The sequence below is a fragment of the Molothrus ater genome, chromosome 6 (genome assembly GCF_012460135.2).
Source record: "Molothrus ater isolate BHLD 08-10-18 breed brown headed cowbird chromosome 6, BPBGC_Mater_1.1, whole genome shotgun sequence".
In the NCBI taxonomy this organism is placed as follows: Eukaryota; Metazoa; Chordata; class Aves; order Passeriformes; family Icteridae; genus Molothrus; species Molothrus ater.
This window is the reverse complement of record NC_050483.2, coordinates 58,833,345-58,850,713: the sequence shown is the minus strand read 5'-3', so window position 1 is coordinate 58,850,713 and position 17,369 is coordinate 58,833,345.

The window sequence follows — 17,369 nt, the reverse complement described above, 5'->3', positions numbered from 1 at the left end:
TGGATAAGGATCTCTGTTATCAGCCCACTGCTTTGTGGAGCCTGAACTCAAAGCCTGGGAATTCAAAGGGAGTTTTGCCATGAATAAACTGGGGAGAGGCATCGACAAGAACATCATGTGGAGACAGGAGGGAGCAGAAGAACAAAAAGAAGGATCAATGCTTATCTTGGTTGCCCAGAGAAGCTGTGGCTGCCCCATCCCTGGCAGTGTCCAAGGCCAGGTTGGATGGGGCTTGGAGCAACCTGGGATAGTGGAAGGTGTCTCTGCAGGGTGCTGGAACTGCATGTTCCTGAAGGTCCCTTCCAGCCCAAACCATTCTCTGATTCTATAATCTTTGAGCTAGACTTCCTTATCCAAGGAAGAAAGATTTGAGAAAGGAAGATGAGGGTTGGAGTCTTCTGCTTTTTAAACACAGCACAGATATTTTTCCTGCTTTTCTAGAAGGCACTTGCTCAAGCTGTGTCAGGGAAGGTATAGGTTGGATATTAGGAAGAAATTTTTCACCAAAAGAATAATAGAGCACTGGAATGCTCTTCCCAGGGAGGTCGTGGAATCACCATCTCTGGATGTGTTTAAAAGAAGACTGGACATGGCACTTGGTGCTATAGTCTGGTTGAGGTGTTAGGGCACAGGTTGGACTCAGTGATCTTAGAGGTCTCTTCCAACCTCATCATTCTGTGATTCTGTGAGATTCTGTGAGTTGAGGACACCTGAGAGCTGTGACTTAGTGAATTTGGTGTTAATGCTGATGTGAAAAACTCTGTGGGATCAAGCCATGCACCTTCACAATTTCATCCTCCAAGTTCCCTGAGTATCCTCAAAATTATGTTTTGACAGTCAGTGAAAGAGGCCAGGCAGCAAGCAGGAGGATTTCTTTGTACTGACACAGAAACTTGTTTGGGATTTGCTTATCTTCCTGTGATTTGGCTTTTTAAGATTCCCATCCTGGGAAATGATGGGAAGGCATCCCCTGAGGGAAGGGACTCCTGGTCCACACATGACTACCTCCAAATTCTTGTGCTGGCCATTTCATCATCATGGGCAGAGACAAACCTTGGTGGACTCCAGCCACCTGCCTTGGAGGGATGCAGGGAGCCAAAACATGCCATAAGTGCAGTTCCCTCCCTGGCTGTATTTCAGATTGTCCAAAGCACCACCCCCGTGGTTCACTGACAAGATGAGCTTTGTCTTCTCACTCTCTGCTGTGCACAGGCTGTGCAAAGCTCCTTCCAGTCCCTCTGAGCACCTGTGACACCCTCCTGGACATGCTGTTTACAGCCCACTCACTTTGGAGCACCTTAGCACCCTACAAACTGCAGTTCTGGAGAGAACTAAGAGTCCCAGTTTATCCCTGCATCTTCTTACTGGTAATGGCTGCAGACCATAAGGGCAGGGGAGACAGTGAAAATTCCCATATATTTTGTTCCATTTCCCAGACATGTGCAGCTCAGAGACTTCCCAAGACTGAGACAGTGTTTTTTGCATTTATTGGTTTGGGATGGATTTTTATTCCATTGATTGGTTTAGGAGCTTTATGATTTAAACTTTTGGCACCCAAAACTTCCTTTGGCAATGAGATCAGCAGCCTAACAGCAAAAAATGTGACCTCAGACATTTGTTTTGGAATCCATCAAACAATCATTCTGGTTGATATTGCTCATGAGACAGTGCATCCTCATTCCTGGTCACCTTCTCCATGCCTCTTTTTATATTGTAGGGTCTTGTCATATCCAACTTTCATCTTTTCTTTTTTGACCTGTGAAGGCTTTGTCAGTTTAGGATTCCTTCTGTGGAAGCCATCACTTCAGCAAACCTCGTCAGCCACCTCTCCATCCTTTTTTTAGCTCTAAATCTCTGCCTGGCACAGTGAGATGAAAATTGCCTGTGATGCTTAGGACATTAGGCATAGCTTCCACAGGAACCTTTGCACACCAGGCATTTTCCAGCTCCCTCACCAAGGGTACCTGTGTTGTGTATGAGCAAATCTGTCACCAATGGGACACCCCAAAGCTGTCCCTGCAGCAGCAGCCACAACCAGAATGGGAACAGAGGGATGCCAGCCTGTAGAGGGTTTGCAGTTATGAAAAAGCCAGAGAAGAAATTCTTAATAACATAGAAGTACCTGTATCAACTGTTTGGGCACTCTCAAAGCATCTGGGTATTCTCTGTAACTCAGAAATTATTATAAAAGCAGCTCATTCCATCACACAGCCTGTTGAGAATTTCATGCATGCACTGGGGAAAAAAAAATCATGATTGCTAAACGCTCCATTTTCTTTTCAAGACACTGTGCTAGTCTGAAGTGGTGTATGTATACATTTCAGGCAAATGTGTACTTTGTCTTCAAATGAACAGCTTTCAAAATGATCTTTGGTTAAGCTCCCTTTTATTTTTATCTTTTATTCGCCTACAATGCCAGCTGAGGTTACCCATCTCCCGACAGCTACCAAATGGACTCGTAATTGTAAGGCTCGGTGATTTAATTAGACTCATTCTAAACACTCACATTTTTATCAATTAGTTAATGGGCTAAAGAGAGTCTTATTGTTGGAGCCAGGTCATTTGGAAGCTGGAGCCTTCGTGAGGGCAAGAAGCTGAAGAACAACAGCGTTAATATCTGTAATTAACCTCACGAGTCCTGGTTTGTTCAATTAGGACTGAACCCCCTCTCCATCCATATGCCTTTCGTCAGATGGGCTTTTAATTTGAAATAATTGTTACAGAAAAAAAATCAACAAATAATAGCTTCTTTTTTTTCTTTTTTTTTTTTTCTCCTCAAATGCAGACACATATAAAAACAAAAAGCACAATCTTGACACACGTGCCTGTGAGCTATTTATTAGAGCCTGGTTAATTCACAGCTCGCGTATAAATAATCATTCTAGGTTTTTAAAGATTAACAAAGCTCTTGGTAACAGATATTGTGGGATCTTTTCAAATTGATCCTCATCTTGTAATATGTATCTGTGTCTTTTTTAATGCTGTCTTTTCTACTACTAGCAAAAAAAAAAAAGTTTGGGCTTTGATTACTTTTTGCAATTTGTTGCATGTGATTTCTGTGCTTTGGGAGTCTGATACATCTGGTAGTTGTTTTTTCCTGAGGACGAGCTGTCTGGTATAAATACATCTGTTATAAATGAGAAAAGAGAAATACAGAACAGCCCACAATTACAGAATTACAAAATTATTACAGAACTACAGCAGGTTCAGCATGCCTGTCTGTGTATATATTAAAATACACACACCCATTTATGATGTTTAATTAGTCAGCTATACTGTAAATATTTAAATGTATTTATGTCTAGAAGAGTGTATGTACTTGGATATGCACATATATGTGAGGACCAAGCTTTGCACACAATCTTTCTACCTTAAAAATTTCAATTATTCATTTTTATTTATAGAGATTATATATATATTTGCCAGTGTGTATATACAGATGTATCTATATAAACATAAAAGCCCACTTTCCTGGCTTGCTGAGACAATAGGCACTCTGTGTGTCCTTAATCTTGTATATAATGTATACACAGTAAACATGCCCTTAACACTTGCTCCTGCATTTTCATTCTCTGCAACTTATTCATCTCTGTTCCAATTGCCATCTACAGATAAATCCTGGGACGGACACACAGATGATTTTTTTAAGCTGCCTTTGAATTCATTCAGTCAAAAGAGAACAAAATTAATTAGAAAGATTTAAGGATGGGCGTGATCACATCAGTGCTAGGCATTTAAAAGAAGGTCGGAGGTAGGTAAGTAGATACTAAAAATACCTCCTGGATTACGTTAGGTCCTCAATCATAGGCATTAATTGCATATTGCTTCCACAGAGAAATGTCTCTGCCCAGCCAACACACCCACACCTGCTCAGTTCTGTGTGCAAGAACCAAATTCCACTGAACTCGAGGGCTGTGCAGATACACAATGGAGAGACTGGTGCTGCCAGCAGCAGCACTGGATTTTTCCATGGTTAGGGCTTCCCTTAGGAGGGAGGAATTCACCCTGGAAATGGGGTCCATACCTCAGGCCAACCATGTGGGAGGCCTCAGACCCAAGCCTGGCCAACACAGAGGTGCAACTGAGCCCACACCTTAATCCCAGACCCCAAACTCTGCGGGGTCCTGGGGACACCTGGGCTGCACCAGGGCCATGGCACAGCGTGGCCAGTGCCACCAGCCCAGCCCTGCTGCCACCCTGAGCCCAACCTCCAGCCCAGGAAGGATCGAACCCTCCCCAGCACAACCATTCCCATCACAAAGCACGGTGGGTCCCACCATAATTGGTTCCAAATTAAGCAGGATTAAATAACACAAACGTAACATAGCACAAATGCTGAGAAGTCAGGCCTTCTTTTTTTACACAGTTGTCTTTTTTTTTTTTTTAACAGCGCCAAAGAAAGAGGCAAATTGTTGTGTAAAAATACGCGAAAATAATAGTGGTCCTGGAAGGAATGTTTTTCTTCTCTCTGGCTGCTACAAAAACAGTTGACTACTGAGAAGCAAAGAGGAAATTTGCAAGAAAGGGCACAGCACAACAGCAGCGGGGACTGTTAGGGGGAACGGTAGGCGCTTTGTTATTTCGGGAACTTCACTGTAATTTTAAAGCGTTATTTATAATAGTAATAATGCCAGCCAACTTGTTTCACTTAATACACAACCAGCCTAAATAAAAGGCTACAAAAGCAGCTGGGAACAGTACAGTTTCCTACTGTAATTGTGTGTACGTATCGCAACATCTGATGAGCTCCGCTCTACGTTCCCTTATTGTTATCGCCAACAATTATTCCCGTGCATGCGCCGCAGCGCCCGGAGCTCCGCTGAGCCGCACAAAATGCACTCTTTGTTTCCTTAATTATTAGGCAGACAGTTCATTCTGTCCCATGTCCAAGTTCCAGACAGGTGGAATAAGGAGGTGGCATCTGTCTTAATATTGAATGCCACGCTTCCCCCATCTGCCGCCGTAACAGCGCGCGGGGGCTGCTTGGCTTCGGTTGCTCCGTCCCGCACCCGGCCATATGCCCCGGTGTGCCGCACGTGCCGGCGCGGCCGCGAAGGAGCCGGGGTCAGGCACGTGCTGGAGTCAGCAGGTGACAGTCAATACCGCCACCGAGAGCCGCCCCCCGCGCCAATAGAAAGGGGCCTTCAAAGTCAATTGACGGGAACGGAGCCGGCGCTGCCAATCAAATTTTTTTTGCAGGGCATACCTTCCAGGCTAGGCAAATAAGAAGATTTAGAGCACATGGCAGTTCATCGTTTATAATCCTGTCTTAGCCCAGCATGGCTTAGTGATAGTTCTGTGACAGATGATGAGCACATGACAGCTGGGGGATCTTATACAAACTCATACAGTAAAATTAAAATTAAATTAGTGACACACTTGTACACATTAGTTGTGCAACAGTTATGCAATCTGTTCGGGACCCTTAATGCAAACCATCGCTGATTTAAATAATTTATACTGGTGCTGAGGTGCTGGGTTGTGGGGTTTTTTCCCCTCTCCCAGAAGGAATGCAGCATTTGCACATTTTTAGATTTAAACAACTCTGTCCTTTTCATTCTGTTTGTCCTCTCATTTCTTCTCCAGAAAGAAAGCAAAGACTTTTTTTTTTTTTTTAAAGTTGAAATGTTCAGAAGGGCTGTTCTGGAGTTCTGGGAGTGTTTTTCTCTTGCTGAGTGCACCGTGCAATTCATAATATTATGGCTGTTTTATTTTCCTACGTAGCCACACTAGGCTGCCATTAAAAAAACTCCAACAAATAAAAACAAACATACTGATCTCCCCCCCTCAAGATGCAGAATAGGAAGGAAACCTATAAGATTTGGGTGTTTTTAGATGCAGGAGTATAATAAACTGGCTGTTCTTTGGCTCTTTAATCTGATAATCTTGTTACTATTTTATGTTTGTGTGTTGGGGGAAAAAAAAAAGAGAGAAGTAATCACTGAAATGATGACAGTAGATCTGCAGTTTGAAAAGACTCATAACTTTAAAGCTTAGAGGGCCTGATCCTTTTATCCGCGTGGGCTTGACACCAGACTACCTCTATTAGCTTTAGTGGAGTTCCACCTGATTTACACAGGGTAAACAGAGACAGCATTCGACCCTGAAATCCTTTTTGGAAGGCCACTCTCTACACCAGCAGCGTGTATTTACTGCTCCTTCCCAATCCCTGCGTGTTTCTCAGTCACTAAAATTGCAGCTCAGCCACACAATGGTGTTTTACCCTCGTGGGTAGCAAAACTGTGGTGTTGCAATGCTGATCTATACTGCAATAATTCAGGGAATCATAATGGTTTATCAGCTGTGATAGAAAAAAACAAATGGAGAAAATCTCGGGCTTTTTCCTTTAAGCAAATTTATTATTTATTTTTTACTTATTTATTTTTGTGTGTGCATTTAATCACAACCAGAGGATGATTTGGGGATTCCCAGCCATGGGAATTTTCCCAGCTAGTAAGGATAGTGTGTGTGCATTTATGTTTATATAGAATTGAGATTAGAGGATAATTTGGAGGCTGTGGAAATGCTCACAGTTAGGAAGGCTAGTTTGGGTCTTTACAAGCTGTCTCTGTGTTAAATTCCTTTTTCATTCATGTAAAGGAATAACCCACAATAACCACCCAAATGGTGATCCAGCCTTTGAACCCTCTCACTAAAAAGGACAATTCTTGTTCTACATATTCTTATTTTTATGCTAATAAGGTCAGTGAGGCTTTTTTTAGTTGAAGATGTCCTTGATTATTCAGGGTGTTGGAACAGGAAGACCTTAAAGGTCCCTTCTGACCCAACCCAATCTTAGTTTAGGATCCCACAGAATATTTTTAGCATCCTCCCCTTCCCTCCCAGAAGCATCTGGAGGCTCAAGCCATCCCCACCACCTGTGGTGCCCTGAGTTAAACTCAGCTCACCTGGAGCTCGCTGAGGATGATTCACCTGACAGCTCCATGTCAGCAGGATGCAGAGAGCTGCCAGATGGTGAGGTGGCTTCAGCTCAGCCCAGCTGGGAGTGCAGCTTCAGGTGGTCCCTTCCGTGTGTAAATGCAGCGTGTTGTGCGTCACCTGTGCAGAGCCATGGGCACTGGTGGGCCCAGCTACTGCTGGTGGCAGTGGGGAGGGCTCACAGGGGCATCCAGGTGGCCACCACCTCCAGGGAAAAGGCCTCAGACATCTGCTGAGGTTCTGGGAAATATCCCCCATGCTCCTTCCCTGCTCACCCCAGAGGTTAATGCTACATGTCCCACTGTGCTCCTGCTCTTTCATGGTCCATCTGTGAGTGGAGTGAGGTGCAGAGATCCCAGACCTTGTGCTGCCCAGGCCTTGGAGGATGGACCCATGTCAGATTATGGCTTTGAGAATTCTCTACAAACCCATTTCCCACAGACCCACAGCAGCAATGCTGGGCCAGTCAATCCCAGTGTGGTCATCACTGCTTGGCTGCTCCACTCCCTGAGCCCAGACCAACAGCTCCACTGGCACTGGGAACGCCAGACCAGTGTGCTAAGGAAGAACAAAAGCTCCAAAAAGCCACCTCTGGGCCATGTCTTTGGCTTGATATTCTCTCTTCTGCCACATCTCTGCTCCTATCCAGGCTCTGTTCTGCCCCAGCCTCCAGACCAGGAGTCAAACCCATTATCCAACAAACCCATTCCATTCTCGAGCTTCATTTGGCCCCCAGTTATTTCTGGGACATTGTGGCCCTTGACTTGGCAGGCTGTGAGGTGCAAAAAGCCACTGGTGCCCTGACTATGGAGGGAAACAGGCCTGGGAGAGGGATGGCAGTGAGCTCATCTCTGCCTGGAAATGCTCACACTGCTGCGGTGGCCCCAATACTGTGTGACAATCACAAGGCCCCTGGTACACAGAGCTGCAAGATGTTTCATAGAGAAATGGTTTTTAAAAAAAAACTTTTAAGAGCTTTAAAACATGGCTTTCTTCCTGTTCTCTGTTTCTTCTCCCTGGGGCTGGGTAACAGCAGGTTCTTCTGGCGACATGAGTCCAATTGTGCAGGTTTCAGAAGGAGAGAAAAATGGTGTATAATCAATTGTATATAATAAAACTCAGGGGGAAAAAAGCCTTTTCCATGCTGCACAATATCAGCATTTTGCAATTGGACACTGTATTTACCAAGGCTAGAAAGAAAAGATGCCTTCCAAGGAAGAGTTTGGGGCTTTAAAACACAAATCGCAGGGTACAAGCTGAGTTACTGGAACCTATCACAGAGTGTTGGTTGCCCCACACATCAGAATGAAGCCATTTAAGGATGGAAAACCCCTCTGCAAGTGGCAGAAAAGCAGCTGTTGGGAACATCTGCAGCAGCCTGTGCCCACCTAACCTGAGACACACAGGAAGGGAAATCATCATCACAGAATGGTTTGAGTTGGAAGAGACCTTAAAAATGACATTTTTCCAACCCCCTCACCATGAAGAGGGTCACCTTCCACTAGAGCAGGTGCTCCAAGCCCTGTCCAACATATCCTTGAATATTTCCAGGGATGGGACAGCCACAACAATGTTTCCAGTGCCAAATCCCAAATCTTTCCTTCATAGGTTGTGGTGGTGTTTGCAGGGATCCTAGGACAAGGGAAGAGAAGAGAATCTTGACTCCATTTTTCAGAAGGCTGATTGATTATTCTATGATTTATATTATATTAAAAGAAAATGATATATTAAAACTATACCAAAAGAATAGAAGAAAGGATTTCATCAGAAGGCTAGCAAGGAATGAAAAGGAATGATAACAAAATCTTGTGACTGCTCACAGCTTTGACATCGGTGGCTGTCATTGGTCCTCAGCAAAAACAATTTCACTTGCTGAGTAAACAATTCTCCAAATCACATTCCAAAGCAGCAAAACATGGGGAAGCTGAAGCTTCCCAGCTTCTCAGGAGAAAAGATCCTAACGAAAGGATTTTTCCTAAAATATGTCTGACAATAGGTCAGAAGGGACCACCTTGTCCCCTGCTCAGACATGGCTCTGGAGCCTCCTCCAGCCACCCTGCTCAGGGAGGTTGCCCTGTGCAGGGCCAGGAGTTGGACTTGTTGGTCCTTGTTGGTCCCTTCCAGCTCAGGATATTCTAAGGTTCTGTGCTTCTATGGATGTAGTTCAGCAGCTTTTTCTCATCTCACCTCACACCTGCCTTCCTATTTCACCTTTCCTGCACAACTGCACTTGAGCTGGAGGGGCAGGACTGCTGTTTTTCAGGAGAAAAAAAAAAATTGAATTTTTACCTCTCTCTTTCCTGATAACTAGAATAACAAATTCTACGGAAAAAATCCAAGCAGGCTGAAGATAAATTGGATAAATCATAGACAAATCACACCTTTGTGCTCTGCACACCACAGACACACGGGTGTGGAGCAGAGTCAGGGCTGGAGAGAAGCTTATCCACGTCCTGCACATGGGCAGCTTTTTAATTACTTGATGGAGTGACTCGCTGTGATTTGCAGAGCAACCTGGGAATGGGACATCTGTCTCCCACTAAACCAGGCCAGTCAGGGGGATTAGGTACCTGTCCTCTTTGAAAAGAAGCCTGACCCTCCAGCATGGCCATGTCCTCTTCCATGGGGCTTAAAAAGGAAGGAAGCAGGAGCCAGGCTGGGGTTCAACACCACAAATCAGTTCCCAGCTCCTTGCTGTGTGATGCAGTTATCCATTTAACTCCTCTGCCTCCTTGGTTTATCAGCTGTGATAGAAAAATAATGTAAATAATGGTTCCAAGGATAAGGAGACACACAGGTGGCAAGTGGGATGTCCTGGGCTGTTGTACCTGCCTTGAAATCCTGGGTGGGATATTTCTGGCTGGTGTTGTGTCTCTGTGCTGTTGTACCAGGTCTCAAGGCAGCAATATATGTCCATAAGTCAGCAAGATTTTAGTTTGACAATGATCCCTGGCAGCTGGATTATAAAGTATTTCCAGGACATAAATAGGACACAATGGTTTGGCCCCTGTGTTTGTGCGGATAAATATGTGTTTGGGGTGCAAACAATTGTGTGAAATACACCCATGCACACTGGCATGGACTCCCTAATCATTCCATTTGTGAATGAGCCACGTTTCATAAAAATATGTGGGGCACCATGAGAATTAATAACAAAGGTGCAGCACCACAATGAACATTTTGTGCGAGCTTATGGGCATAATGAAATGAACAAAGCCAGAGGAGAAACACAGAGAACAATATCTTCACTATCAGCAGTTTACTTCAGTCTACTTATGTATGATCAAAGACTACAAATATAGTTTAAACAGCATGAAATAATGGCCAGGTTTGCAATGTGAAATAATTTTAGGTGGAAAAAAAATAAAGAAGAAAAGGCAAAACACACGACGGGCTCGGTGCCACGATGCAATGGGCGTGTGGGCTCATTTTGTGATGAACAGCCAAGGAATGGCAACAGTAGGGAAATGAGGCTGGAGGAGCTAACCTCCTTCCTACCTCCTCTTTGAAGATTTCCACGTTCTGGGGAGAGGATAATGAAGAATATTTTACCTCCTCTATTACAGAGGTGTCAGTGAACAAAAAAAAAAAAAAAAAAAAAGGAAAAAAAGTCCAAACAGAAAAAAAACCCAAGGATGTAACGTAATGAAATTGCCAGGCAGATGTTGGAGGGAGGGCAGGGCTGCTCCCTCTGACTCCAGTGGAGAAGAAGATGCACAGAGAGAGCAGCTGAATTATTCACAAGGGATAAAGGGTACTGGAACTCACTCCCTGCAGCCCCCAGCGAGTGTCTCAGCTTTCCCCCTCCTGTTTGCCTGGCTTGGCACGGCACTTCCTTCCACCCAAAAATCACAGAGGTGAGCTTCCCCATGGCCCCTTTACATCCAAGCCTGCTGACATTCCTGCCCCTTCTCCTCCAGCAGCTCCTTGGCCCCATCCTTTCCCCAAACAGGCCATTCAGCACCACTCATTCAGGGATGGATGAGAGACCTGAGCAGGGCTCCTGCCCTGGGGCTTCCCTGTGTCCCCTGGAATGGCAGCAGCCTGGAGTGAGGAATCAGGGCTTGGATTGCAGCTGGTGCTGTGGAGGGTTGGCATCTTCATGGGTCATTCCAGCCAAACATGAGGCCTCCAGGTCACCGCTGACCAGGGCAGCAGCAGGTGTGGGGTGACAGCCACGGTGTCACACCTGGTGCAAACCAGCATCGAGGTGGGAGAGCTGTTGCTCCATCCCAGCAGCCTCAGCCAAAAGCAAAAGCAGCTACAGCTGTCACTGGAGGTACCAGTGATCACACTTGAGGCTGTTTAGGTTTTTTTTTTTCCATTTAGACTCCTGTTTTCAGCTGCTGTTGCTTCTCAATAACTAAACACTTCACTTGAGATCCTCGATGTTTATTCCCAGCCTTAGGGTGAATTCTGCAGCTCTGTCTGCTTTTAGTTGTTTGTTTTAGGGTTTTTAGATGTGTTTTCTTTTTTTTCTCTCTCTTTTTTTCCCAAGGACAGCAAAATGCCCCAGTCTTTTGGAGTTTTGAATTAGTGTTGCTAATGCTAAAAATTGGCTCCAGCAGCATTCAGGTTTAACCCTTTCACATTTTGTAATTGGTATTTTACCATTTAGGAGTTTGATTTGGGGGAGAAACATGGAATTTGGCAGATGGGCAGCACTGGAGGGGGACAGTTGCTGTTTTCTGTCCCTGGTAAAACAGGTTTAGGTGCAGCCACATCGCAGCCCTTTGGTGACCCTCAGACTGAAAAAATCCCAGCTCCAAACCTGACACTGAGACACCACCAACTCCAAATTTCAGGGAAGAGCCAGCAATCAACCCCTTTTGACCCTGGGCTGGTTTGGGAGCCACAGGATGAGTAAAACACAAGGGTGTTTTACTCCCTGCTCTTCCACCAACCGGCACAAATAATTCTGTGAACTTCACAGCCCTTATTACTGAGCACGGCCTAATAATGTCATCTCAGGAGGCAAGTAATTGCAGTAATTAAGAGGTTGCACAAGGTCACTTGAGGCAGGGCTGGGAATACAAGCTTTTGTCTCTCACCCTGCTGCTGTGCCCTAAGAAGATGTGCACTGCAGCCACAGGCTGTGTGTGACCAGCCAAGCCACCTCCCTTCCACAGCCGGCAGTGCCAGTCTGCAGGGACAGCAGCAAAAAGGGCTTTAAACCTCTTTTTTCCTTCCCCCACCCAGGAAACCTCCTGCTTTGTAGAAATGGTTTGAAGCTGCTGTGTTTCGTGGGTGAGGGGGAGGAAGGAGGAGCATTGAGCAGGGGGAAGTGATTGCCCCAAAATCCTGTCCCTGCTTTGAGAAACCTGCAGTGTTTCACATGAAAAATGTTTCGTACTTGCACAGGGTGTGCAAGCCCTCTCCTACCCATCCTTTGCTGTGCACACACATCTGGGAAACGGGCATCACATTCCACAGGCTTCATTCTCAGGGGCTTTTCCTAATTTTTGATGGCTCAATTTTGCCCCTTTCAGGCTGTCTGAAGCATGAGTCTGCCTGTCTGTCATCTGACTTGATGGATGGGAATGCCTGTTCCATGGGGAGGGAAGAGCCACCCCAGCACCCAGCACTGCCTCTCCCCAGCTGATGGAGCAGATGAGGGATGCAGGGAGTTACATAAAAATGTAGGAAGCAGAAACTTAATGAAATGGCTCTAAATGTGACAGCATTCATGAAAAGATTAATTACCAGGAGTAAAGGGGGAAGGATGCCAGGAATTGATAGGATTGGTACCAATACCAAAAGCCTGCTGTGCTAGTAGAGCCATAATATGCAGTCCTAATCTGAGGGCCTATTGTTTTTCTTACAGAAACAACAGGCTCCAGCCAATGAGACAAAAGGGGCTACATTACAGTTTCTGCAGGAAAAACAACAACAGCCATTAGAAATAATTATCTTAAGACAAATCGTCAAGCAGAGTGTGGCACACACAAATATCCTCCCAAGCATGAGGCTCTGGGAAGAGAGGAGCTGTTGCTGTATTTATCCCAGTGGTTGCACGAATAAAGGGAGAGAATTAGAAAGTGGGAGAGAGTGAGGAGCAAAAGGAGATGGGGGAAAGAAAGAGGGAGAGATAAAAATGCAGGTTTTCCCATCAGTGACCAGTCAGGGCTCTCATCCCTGGCATGGGCATGTCCAAGGATGGGGTCCCTATGTGCAATTCCAGCAGAAAAGAGGGGATATGTGCTCGTCTGGATTTACTGCTCAGGCCCTCAATTTGCCAGGGTGTAATTAGCTGTGAGGAAGGGCAGCAAAGAATCCAACCCAGAAAGTCTCTCAAATGAGATCATTATTACTGTTCCCTACAAAGACCTGCTCTCCCTACTTCCCCCGAAGCAAAGGAGGCTATATTTTTAATTTGTTCTTCCCCATCTCCTCTCCTTGGCAGAATTGATGTATCTGACATATGAAATCACAAACTAACCCGTGGCAGGATGAAAATGAAAAAGCTCCATTTTGCAGTGGGATTAGACGACCACATTTGACTAATGGCAATTTCCTGCTGCATTTTATGTTGGCTGTGATTGTCCAAAAACTTTAAACTGAAATTTCAGATGACTGGAGACACTGAGAACGTTGTATTAACTCCCCATACAATGAGGTTTTACAGGATGCTGCCAAATATATCCTTAGACAGCATTTCCCTCTGAATTTTGGGTTATTTGTATGTGTAAATCTATCACATATTTTGATGTGTGCATGCCTTTTCTGTTTGATTGGTGTGTGTACTGATCAGTATTGTACTTTAGCTGTAATAATATCATATAAAACACACATAAACCCATCACAGTTTTATTGGTACAAATCCAAATGGCTCTGTAAACAAGGACCACATCTATATGGGTGTCTGCATACAAATAGATCCTGGCAGAGCAATTCTCTAAAGTCATCTTCCACCACCCCTAATGGAGACTACTTTATGTAAAGGAAAACATTGAAAAGGACATATCTATACCTATCTCACTTGAAACAAAAAATCCACAACATTCTGTAACCTCTGCAGTGTTAATACATAACATATGGTGTCTGTTTCACATGCTAATAGTGACTTTTTAATTTGAAGTCAGCCCCAATGAATCTAAATCCATGCTGTCTCCAGGATTAATTATGAGTACTAGACTGTGATAGCAAGCCTCTCTTCTTGATAAGCTTTATAACCAGGTTTGCACACAGGATAAAACAGCTCCTGAGAGCTGCCATATTTAACCTATGTGTGACCTGCTGGTGCATCTTTTGGAGAAAGAAAGCAGATTGGTGAGGTGCTCGGTCCTGTTGTGAGGGCATTGGCACTGCCAAGGTGAGAAACACACCAGTGATGGGTGCTGACATGAATTACTGAGCCACAGACACCTATTTATCTTCATCCAATACACAAACATCCATTGGAAAGCAGGGAATGGGTCCAAGTGGAGCGAAGCATTCAGAGGTCCACGGCTCGCAGTTTAACCGATATCTTCTGCATCTCAGCTACTTCTCCTGCCCACAGCCCTGTGTGTTTGGGAGCTCCCCCTAGTGCTCCTTTCTGGGCTGGGGCTGGGGTGGAATCCTCAGGGACAGGAGAACACAAGTGACCACTCCCAGCTTGGCCTGAAGGTCCATCCAGTAGAGGCGCTTAGAGAAAAACCATAAAAACGAGGTCAGCCCTCCCCCTTATCACCTCCATTCCTTGCAGCACTGAGCTTCTGAGTCAGAGGCTGTATCTTTTTTGCTCAAATAGCCCTGGCTGGTGCTCACTGCATGAATTTGTCTGTAGCTCAACCTGTTTGTGCCTCGATTCCCACAGCGGAGCGCGCGGCCAGCGAGGGCTCTCCCTGGCCCAAGGTAATTTCATAGCAGCACAAAACCCTTAATGTCACTTTAAATAGGTTTAGGTGCAAAGATCAGAGCCTATCCTAAGCACTGCTATAATGTTTCTCCTTGGAGAAAACAGCTTCTTGATGCCCAGAGGATCCTGCTGTGGCGAAGACATTAGAAGTGGTTTTCTCTGAAATACATGTGCTTGGATGCTCAGGTGGCTGCAAGTTCATCTTCCCTTCCTTGACAAATAGGCCTGCTTAAAGAATTGAGGCTTCCTTTCTTTCTCTGAATCTCTTTTATTAACCTCAGGTTTTTAAATTACTGCAAAATACATTTAAAGAGGTTTTCAAGGTCACTGGAAAACTACATTTTCGAAGTGTCAGTAGAAAATAACCAACTTTCGGACCACGAAAACGATGATATTTATTTTTGAACCTGCAAACCCGGTGATAAACCCAAGCTGTTTACATTAGTTTGAAATCTGTTTTCCTGGTTCTGGCCAGCCATGGCCCTGCTGCAGCTACTTTTCCCTCCAGATAATTTGCCATTCCCACTGCAGCATAAATTCTTCCCCAGACAGTAATGCTGTGGCTGCCAGCCCTGCCACCAAAATGGCCCTGTCTCACAAGCTAAGTCGGATCAGCCTGAGACAGGATTTTCCTGACACAAACTGTCTGTCAGGGCTGTGGAACTGGGGGAGTGGGGCCCTTTTTGGCGGTGGCATCCACGTCTGTGGCTCGATATGAAGCTGTCACCCCACAGTCAGCGCCTGGTGCTGTGGTATTGCCTGCAACCACCTCCCAGAGAAACAGGAACAATTATTTGTAATAATTAACAATCCCAGAAGACTTTTCAGGAGAACTGATGTGTTTATCTGCCATGCCTTGGCTAAATTCCAGCAAGGACTGCACGATACTGCCTCTGCCATTGTATCTCATCCACCTAAATTCTCCTGCAGTTTTGATCAGGATGGAGAGCCTTTGTTATTCCTCCTCCAGCAGCTCTTGCACTGGATTCCTGCATTTGGAAATAGCTGCTGAGCCAAATACATTTCAGTTACAAGTGATCAGTACTGCAAATTCTTCTGATTTTATAATCAGTCTTAGGATTTTTGGCATTTTTTTCCGAAAGCCTGAGCTGTTGGAGTCCTTATGAAGCACTAGGATCTCAGTTTTCATGGTTTTAAGTAAGTGGCTCACCCTTGCAGTTGAAAACACGAGGCATGTTTACCCTAGAGGCTGAGAAGCCAGATGGTGGATAAAGAAAATGCAACAATTTGGGGTTTTAATCTCGTGATTTTTTAAGCCAATCTCATAATTTTGGGGAGCTGGTTTGTGAATGTCCGCAGTTGGCATTAGCGAGTGATCATATTTTACGAGGAGTGCTTAATTAATTGCTGATTTAATTTGTGTTTGCCAAAAGCTTTGAAATCCTTGGATTCATTGAGTTCCTTTTAGGACAGAATACAATTTCCAGTGCTAAATCTGCTCAGATCTGCTACTCCGGGAATCTTTCAGTGGCCAGCAGTTCAATTTAAGGGATGAAACACATTTTGGTGGCATTTTCACCCTAAACACTTTGAAGGCCCCACTCCCTGGAGGCAGAGGGGTTGTACATGACCACAGGATGAGCAGTGTCTTCTAAAGGGTACAAAACAGACAATCCTCTGGGTCAGGCTCATCCTCAGTTTTGGGGAGATCACTCACCAGCCCCTAAGCGGGATAGTGAATTTTGTAGGAGTCTTCCAGTGCCACTGAAGGCCAGAAGAAGTCTTGTTGTTTTGGGCATCCAGCCCTCAGGCTGTTGAAGGTCTCTGCTGACTACCAAGATTTCACAGAATCACAGAATGGTTTGGGTTGAGGGAGATCTTAAAGACCAGGCTGCTCCAAGCCCCATCCAACCTGGCCTTGAACACTTCCAGGGACGGCACAGCCCCATCTCCCTGACCCAAATGTGGGCCTGGCAGCCAGGCGGACATTTCTGTGACACAAGCCTGTCACTACATTGAAAATGGTTGCATAAAATAGGTAGCTCCCTCTAACCCTCCACCAGACATCCTTGGGAAAGGCAAAACTCTGCTCAGAGTGGGATTGTTTCACCTCAGGGTCATTCAGGCAGCTGGGGCATGGAAAATGGTGTGTCATGCAGTAAAATAAGGTGCCTCGTGCTAGGCCTGGTGAGAATGTCTTTTAAGCCAAAATAATGCTGGGTCTTATTTACTTGACAGCTCAGACATTAATTTAAGACAGGCACAAATGAATCACCAGCCATGTTACAGTTGCCTCGTTGGAATCCCTCTGCTATAATCTCACAGTTTTTTCACCTAATTAATTTCCCCTTTCCTTGCACCAGTGTTTCATGAGTGTATCTTGTTTGGAGGAGATTAAGAGTCACACACTTCATTAGCAAGGTGTAAATTATCAGAGAGACCCTCTCCATCCACCTGCTTAATTGGGTTAATGAAGCGTCTCTGTGGGCCCTGGTAAGACAGCACTGCTCTCTGCTCCCTGCAGGCGTTACCAGGGCTGTTTGGAAAATAAATGGAGACCTTAAAGTTCCCACCTTGGTGCCTTTTGAGACTTTTGGGCATTTAATTTATTTTTAAAAAGGAAATAAAA